Consider the following 6,512-nt stretch of genomic DNA (forward strand, 5'->3'; position numbering starts at 1 on the left):
AGATAAAAAGAAAAGCAACACGTGGACACTTTTAATAAACATGTACGTATATAGATTCTTACATTGATACGAGTGGATTATCGGATTTATCCAATCGAGATAGTTAAATTATCAATTTTAAAGATCGAGCCTCGGCGAGGACTTTAAGATTTATAATTTAACTATCGAGATTGGATAAATCCGATAATCCACGAGTAACTATGTAAGAATCTGTTTCTCTAATGATTTAAATATTCATTTTCTTTTTTTGTTAGCCGAAAATCCCCTTCGAGTGCCCTTCACATTGCACGAAGTTGTCAGTTTCATTAACACCTGTTATAGCATATTTTCATTCATCCAGTTAGCTAAAAAGGTCATGACCCTTAAAATCACCCAATGATCTTTTGAGATCACCGGCAACCACCATGATTAAATTTTTTATACAATGGGTTCGGAAAGGGATAAATTTACATAGAATTAGAGAAATGTATATATAGTTTTATTTGTATAAGTGTAACAGGGTCGGTTCTTGGGTAAAGATATAACAAACTCTGTTTAGGGTTCGGATGATTTATTATACCAGTAGTATAAAAATAAACTCTGAAATAACAATATCACAATTACAAATAACAGTTCTATTATAAAACACAAGTATCTTAAATTACACATTATCACATATAGTAATGGTAAAATACATTGCAGTTTAAGATTGTGTACTATTCTACGAATACATATAATAGACAATCAGTGAGCTGATGTCAGGTGTACTTTAAGTTCTCATTGTGATACAATACACAAATATGTAACCCTTAATCATAAATAATATGCTATATAGTGTTTACTGGTTTACTATGTGTACGGTACAAAACTAAAGTTAAAACTGCAAATATAACATTTAGGTAATCGGAACATACGATATTATTTGTTCTTCAGATACAATTACATTACAACAATCATTAAATTGTAAATACTATTTTTATAAAGACTAATTAAGCCAATATATTAAATATGCTTAAAACCGCATATTTAAAGGGAAATAATCCATAACGTTTTGTTTACAACATTACATAATTAAAAATAGATTGACTCTTACCACTTGTGGAGTGAGTTTTTACTGGCAAGGAATAGGCACAGTTCACAATTTATACTCTGTATATAATAACATCAATGGAGTCCTAAAACCAAAATTGCAATCATAAACATTCGAACTCGTAAAATATTAAAATATACAATATGACAAAATAACTCAGATTCATTTATAGTTAAACTTCTATCACTACAATGTATAATATAAGTGTACTAATAAATATCAACTTTAACACTTTTCCTTATTTTGTCTAATATGCCGCCATTTATGAAATATAAATTATCTGTATCAATAATCAAATAGCTAAGCAAATATATTGTTCTATCGTGACAAATTAACGGTAGATAATAAAATACATGTAGCACGAAGCTAAATAAAAGATTCTCGGGTACATCTATCATACTTATGTAATAAACAAACTTTACAAGGAGAACGCAATCATATAATACAAACTTTGCTAAATTTGTCATTTACATGTGCAAATATTAATAATATAATAAAGAAGTTAACTTACATCAATATGTAATATGTTGTGTCCACAATGAATGAAAACATAACAGGTAATAATTCGGGATACAATACAATGCGTCTGTGATTTTCAAGTTCCCGTGCAAAATATACCTGGTCAATACAAAATATAAATTGACCGCGAAATCACAATGACCAATCAGATACGTAATTTAAAGTAAGAACCTTTTGAATATTCATGAACTAAATATAAAAAGTAAAGTGTAGATTTGATTTAAATAATAATATTCCTTTATCAAAATTCAAGTTAAACGTTTATAATAAATACAATTAATTACAGAACTTTAAAGATATTTTTACTATTATTTTATAGGCTAAAAATGACACTACTACATTCTCCCCTCTGTTGAAGAAAATGACTTCCATGTCATTGTGTCTTTCTCCCCTCTTATGACCTTGTCGTCCTCGTCAAGCTGTTTACATTAAGAACTGTTCTCAATAATCTTGATGATAGCCCTCGATAGTTCCATCTCTAAACCTCTAAATCGTCCTGTTTCTGCCTGATTTTCCAACCAATGTACTTTAGCTAACCAATCTGGTTTAGTTGTGGCCTGCTTTGATGTAGTGACATAATCTTGCAGGTACTTCGGTGGTTTTCGATTTCTCTTAGGTCTAGCAAGTGTGGTAGGTTCTGGTATGTGACGTGGTGGTGTAGGTAAGTATCTACGTCTTCTTTCCCTAACTGGTTGTACTCTTGTAGTTTCATCATGTGTGGGTTCATCTGCCATTTCATCTAGAGATGGATCCTCCGTCAACGCACTGCCATTATCTGATTCTAAAGTGTCATCTTCAATATTCTGACCAGTCGCTGCAGGTTCAACATCCTCTGTTCCAGGGTTAAGTTCTTCAGCATTTACTATATCTGAAGGTAAAGCGTCCTCTACTAAAGCATTAACCTGGCTACTACCAACGGCAACAAGATCGTCACCCGTGTCGCTGATAGTTACATCATCTACCCTAGGTCTTTCCACCATATCTACTTCACTGTCAATGTTGTTAGGTGTACTCCTCCCTGTCTCTATTATCCAATACCCCTGCTCCGACTCCTCATCTGATTCCGATGCAGACATCTTTTCAATGCTGTTCCCAACAGACTTCGTCGGTGGTCGTCCAGACCTCAGCGGTTTACGCCTCTGTCTAGGTGCAGGAGCTATCTCAGACTCAACAGTCTTTGGCAGAAATCCAATTGGAAGTAGAAGATTGCGGTGAAGTGTCTTCTTCCTTCCAGTTCCGTTTTCTTTCTTGACCTCATACACAGGTATCTCTTTGTTAGGCTGATTAACAATCTGGTATGGATCTTCTTCCCACTTGTCAGCTAGCTTATGTTTCCCGTCGAAGGCCAAGATCTTTACTAGGACTCTATCGCCGGTTTGTAAGATGGCTGATCTAGCTTTCTTGTTATAGTTGTGTTTTTGTCTATCTTTCTCTATTCTCGAGTGTTTTGTTGCCAACTCGTATGCCTCTTTCAATCTTTTCTGTACGGTTTCAATGTACTTCGTCACTGGTTGCTTTTGTTCATTACCAGGAAGGTTGAAGGCGATGTCAATCGGTAATCGTGGTTCCCTACCAAACATTAGGAAGTACGGTGAGTATCTGGTAGTTGTCTGTCTGGTGCAGTTGTAAGCATGTACTAATCCAGCAATGTGTGCTTTCCAATCTTTCTTCTGTGTTGTTTCCAGTGTACCTAACATACCCAGTAATGTTCGATTGAAACGCTCTGTAGTACCGTTGCCCATAGGATGGTAAGGTGTAGTACGTGATTTCTGCATGCCTGTGATGTTACATAGTTCTTTGATGATATTCGATTCAAAGTTGGCACCTTGGTCGCTGTGAATTCGTTGTGGCAAGCCGTAGTGTACTACAAAGTGGTTGAAAAATGCTTCGGCTGTAGTCTTTGCTGTTTGGTTCTTCGTTGGAATCGCTAAGGCATACCGTGTAAAGTGATCGGTGATGACAAGAACATTTTCAAAACCTCCTTTTGATCTTTCCAGTGACAAGTAGTCCATGCATACTAGTTCAAGTGGTTGGTATGTTTCAATGCTAACTAGTGGTGCTCTTTCATTAGTTGGTGTTTTTCGTCTTATGCATCTGTTGCATTGCGTTATCCACTGATCCACATCTCTTGTCATCCCATACCATACAAATCTATCTCTTATAAGTGACAGTGTCTTATCTCGTCCTTGGTGGCCCATATCATCGTGAAGTGCTTTCATTACTTTTGGAACGCAAGTTTCTGGTAAAACTAGTTGCTTAACTGTTGTGCCATCAAGTGTAGCTTCTCTGAATAGAATTCCATCTTTCAGTTGTAACTTGTCGAAGTTGTTAATGAACCATGTATTCTCTGCTGATCTTTCTAGTTGTTCCTTGTTTGGCTTGCGCGGTGTTCGGATACCCAATAAATCCATTCTTTAATTCTGTAATCGCTCTTTTGTTCTGATTTGATGTCAACCAAATGCTGTGCTGGTAACGATGTATCATCAACAGTTGCAAGAGTATTCATCGACAAAGTATCGACGAAAGGTTGAGTATGCTGAAGATTGCAGATGGCTTTGACAGAAGTAGCATCTAAGTTGGATGGTGAACGTCCAAGTAACTCGGGTAATCTTGATAAAGAATCAGCATCGGCATTCTTGGAACCTGGTCTGTACATGATGTTAAAGTTGTACGATGCTAATGCTGCAATCCAACGGTGTCCAGTTGCATCTAGTTTGGCTGATGTTAGCACGTATGTTAGAGGATTGTTGTCTGTCAATACTGTAAAGGTGTTTCCATATAAGTAGTCGTGGAATTTCTCGGTGACAGCCCATTTTAATGCCAAAAATTCTAATTTATGTACAGGATAATTTCGCTCTGTCTTACTGAGTCCTCTACTGGCGTAAGCAATGACACGCTTCTTGTTTTCCTGTTCTTGGTATAATACCGCTCCTAAGCCTTGCATGGATGCATCAGTATGTAACTCAAACTGTTTATTGTATCGTGGAAATCCAAGTATAGGTGGTGAAGCTAGTGCTGTTTTAAGTGTTTGGAAAGCTTGTTCTTGAAGATCTCCCCATATCCATGATTGACTGTTTGGATCTCGAGGTTTTGGCTTGCGTCTCTTTGATGAACTTTTTGGTGGAGGCATTAAGTTGGTGAGAGGTCTTGCTATTTTCGAAAAATCTTTAACGAACTTTCGGTAGTATCCTACAAAACCAAGGAAACGACGGACTTCTTCTGGTGTTGTCGGACGTGGCCAGTTTATTACCTTGTCTATCTTTGACGGATCTGGTTGTATTCCATCTTTGGAGACGATATGACCTATATATTTAACTTTCTCTTGAAGGAATGAGCATTTCTTTGGTGATAGTTTAAGGTTGCTTTCTCTTAACCTCTGTAGTACTTTCTCTAATCTTACTAGATGTTCTTCATAAGTATCGGAGAATATGATAAGATCGTCTAAATAGATAAAACAGATATCAAGATGGAGGTCTCCTAGTATCTCTTCCATAAGCCTCTGATATGTCGCTGGACTGTTGACTAATCCAAACGGCAAGCGGTTGAATTCGTAAAAACCTAGTGGACCGACAGTGAAAGCTGTTCTCTGCTTATGGGACTCTTCTACCTCTACCTGATGGTACCCGCTCTTCATATCTAGTACTGTATATAGCGTGTTACCTCCTAGAGCGTCTAGTATCTCCTCGCTGCGTGGCAAAGCGTAGGAATCCTTCACGGACCTTTGATTAAGTTGTCTGTAATCAATACACATTCTGAGTTTCCCATCCTTCTTTCGACAAAGTACCACATTAGATGACCAAGGTGAGTGTGAACGTCGTATTATTCCAGCTGTAAGTAGTTGTTGTAGATGTGTACGAACTTCATCAAACATGGCTGGTGGTATACGCCTATGTCTCTGCTTGAACGGTGTATCATCAGTAAGATCAATTCTATGACGAACTGCATCTGTATGACCAATGTCGGTGTCTGACATACTAAAAACATCTCTATACTGTCTAAGTAGTTGTTTACCTTTCTCTAACTGTTCTTCACTGAGTACGTCTGTTGGTAAGTGAACGTCATTCAAAACATCATAAGTTGTATCATCTGGTGTATCTATATCAGCAATGGAGACGGGTTGCAGCTCACAAAGGATAGCGTTCGGTGAAACTGTTATGGTTCTCGTTGTAACATTACTGATATGTACAGGTATTAATCTGTTGTCTCTGTATTGGTAGTTGACAAGAGTTGGAGCTATGTCTAAGTCTTCAGGTACTGCTGCCTTGTGTGTTGGTTGAAGTATTCCACATACAGGATGGTACGGCAACTCATGGTCCATATAGCCTTGAAGCATAACATCTTTATTCGGTGGAATGCGAACAGTCTTTCCCTCTGCGCATTTAATCAATGCTAACCTGTTGTTTCTCTTGTTGAGTTCTTTCTCTCTGAGTAAAAGGCATCGAAACGTCATATACCATGGTGTAATCAAGTTGGCGTTTTGCAAAAACCGATGACCAAAACGTTGTTTCACATCATCCATAGCTCTATGCAATACGTTGGTACCGAGTAGCAAAGGTACAGCCTTGTTGTAGTTGCTATCAGGAACTACCAGTAGTAAGCAAGGTTGTGGTAAATCTGATGGTGATGCTCCAGGTAATTCTAAATCGACAGTGATGTAACCATGATACGGTAAGTCCTCTCCATCAGCACATTCAATGTGTAAAATACGGTTAAGTGTCTGTATAGTATGATCAGGTAAGTATTGTCGATGAAATGACTCGCTGACAGTGCTAACTGTGGAACCTGTGTCTAATAAAGCTGTAGCTGGAATACCATGTATCTTAACAGTGACTTCGTTGGTGTTACCTATTAGTTGGTCAGTGATATCTTGTGTTGACTGTTGCTGTTGGTATGCATAAGTTCTATCTTCAGCGTTGATAAGTTC

This window comes from Mytilus edulis, chromosome 6 (genome assembly GCF_963676685.1).
Source record: "Mytilus edulis chromosome 6, xbMytEdul2.2, whole genome shotgun sequence".
In the NCBI taxonomy this organism is placed as follows: Eukaryota; Metazoa; Mollusca; class Bivalvia; order Mytilida; family Mytilidae; genus Mytilus; species Mytilus edulis.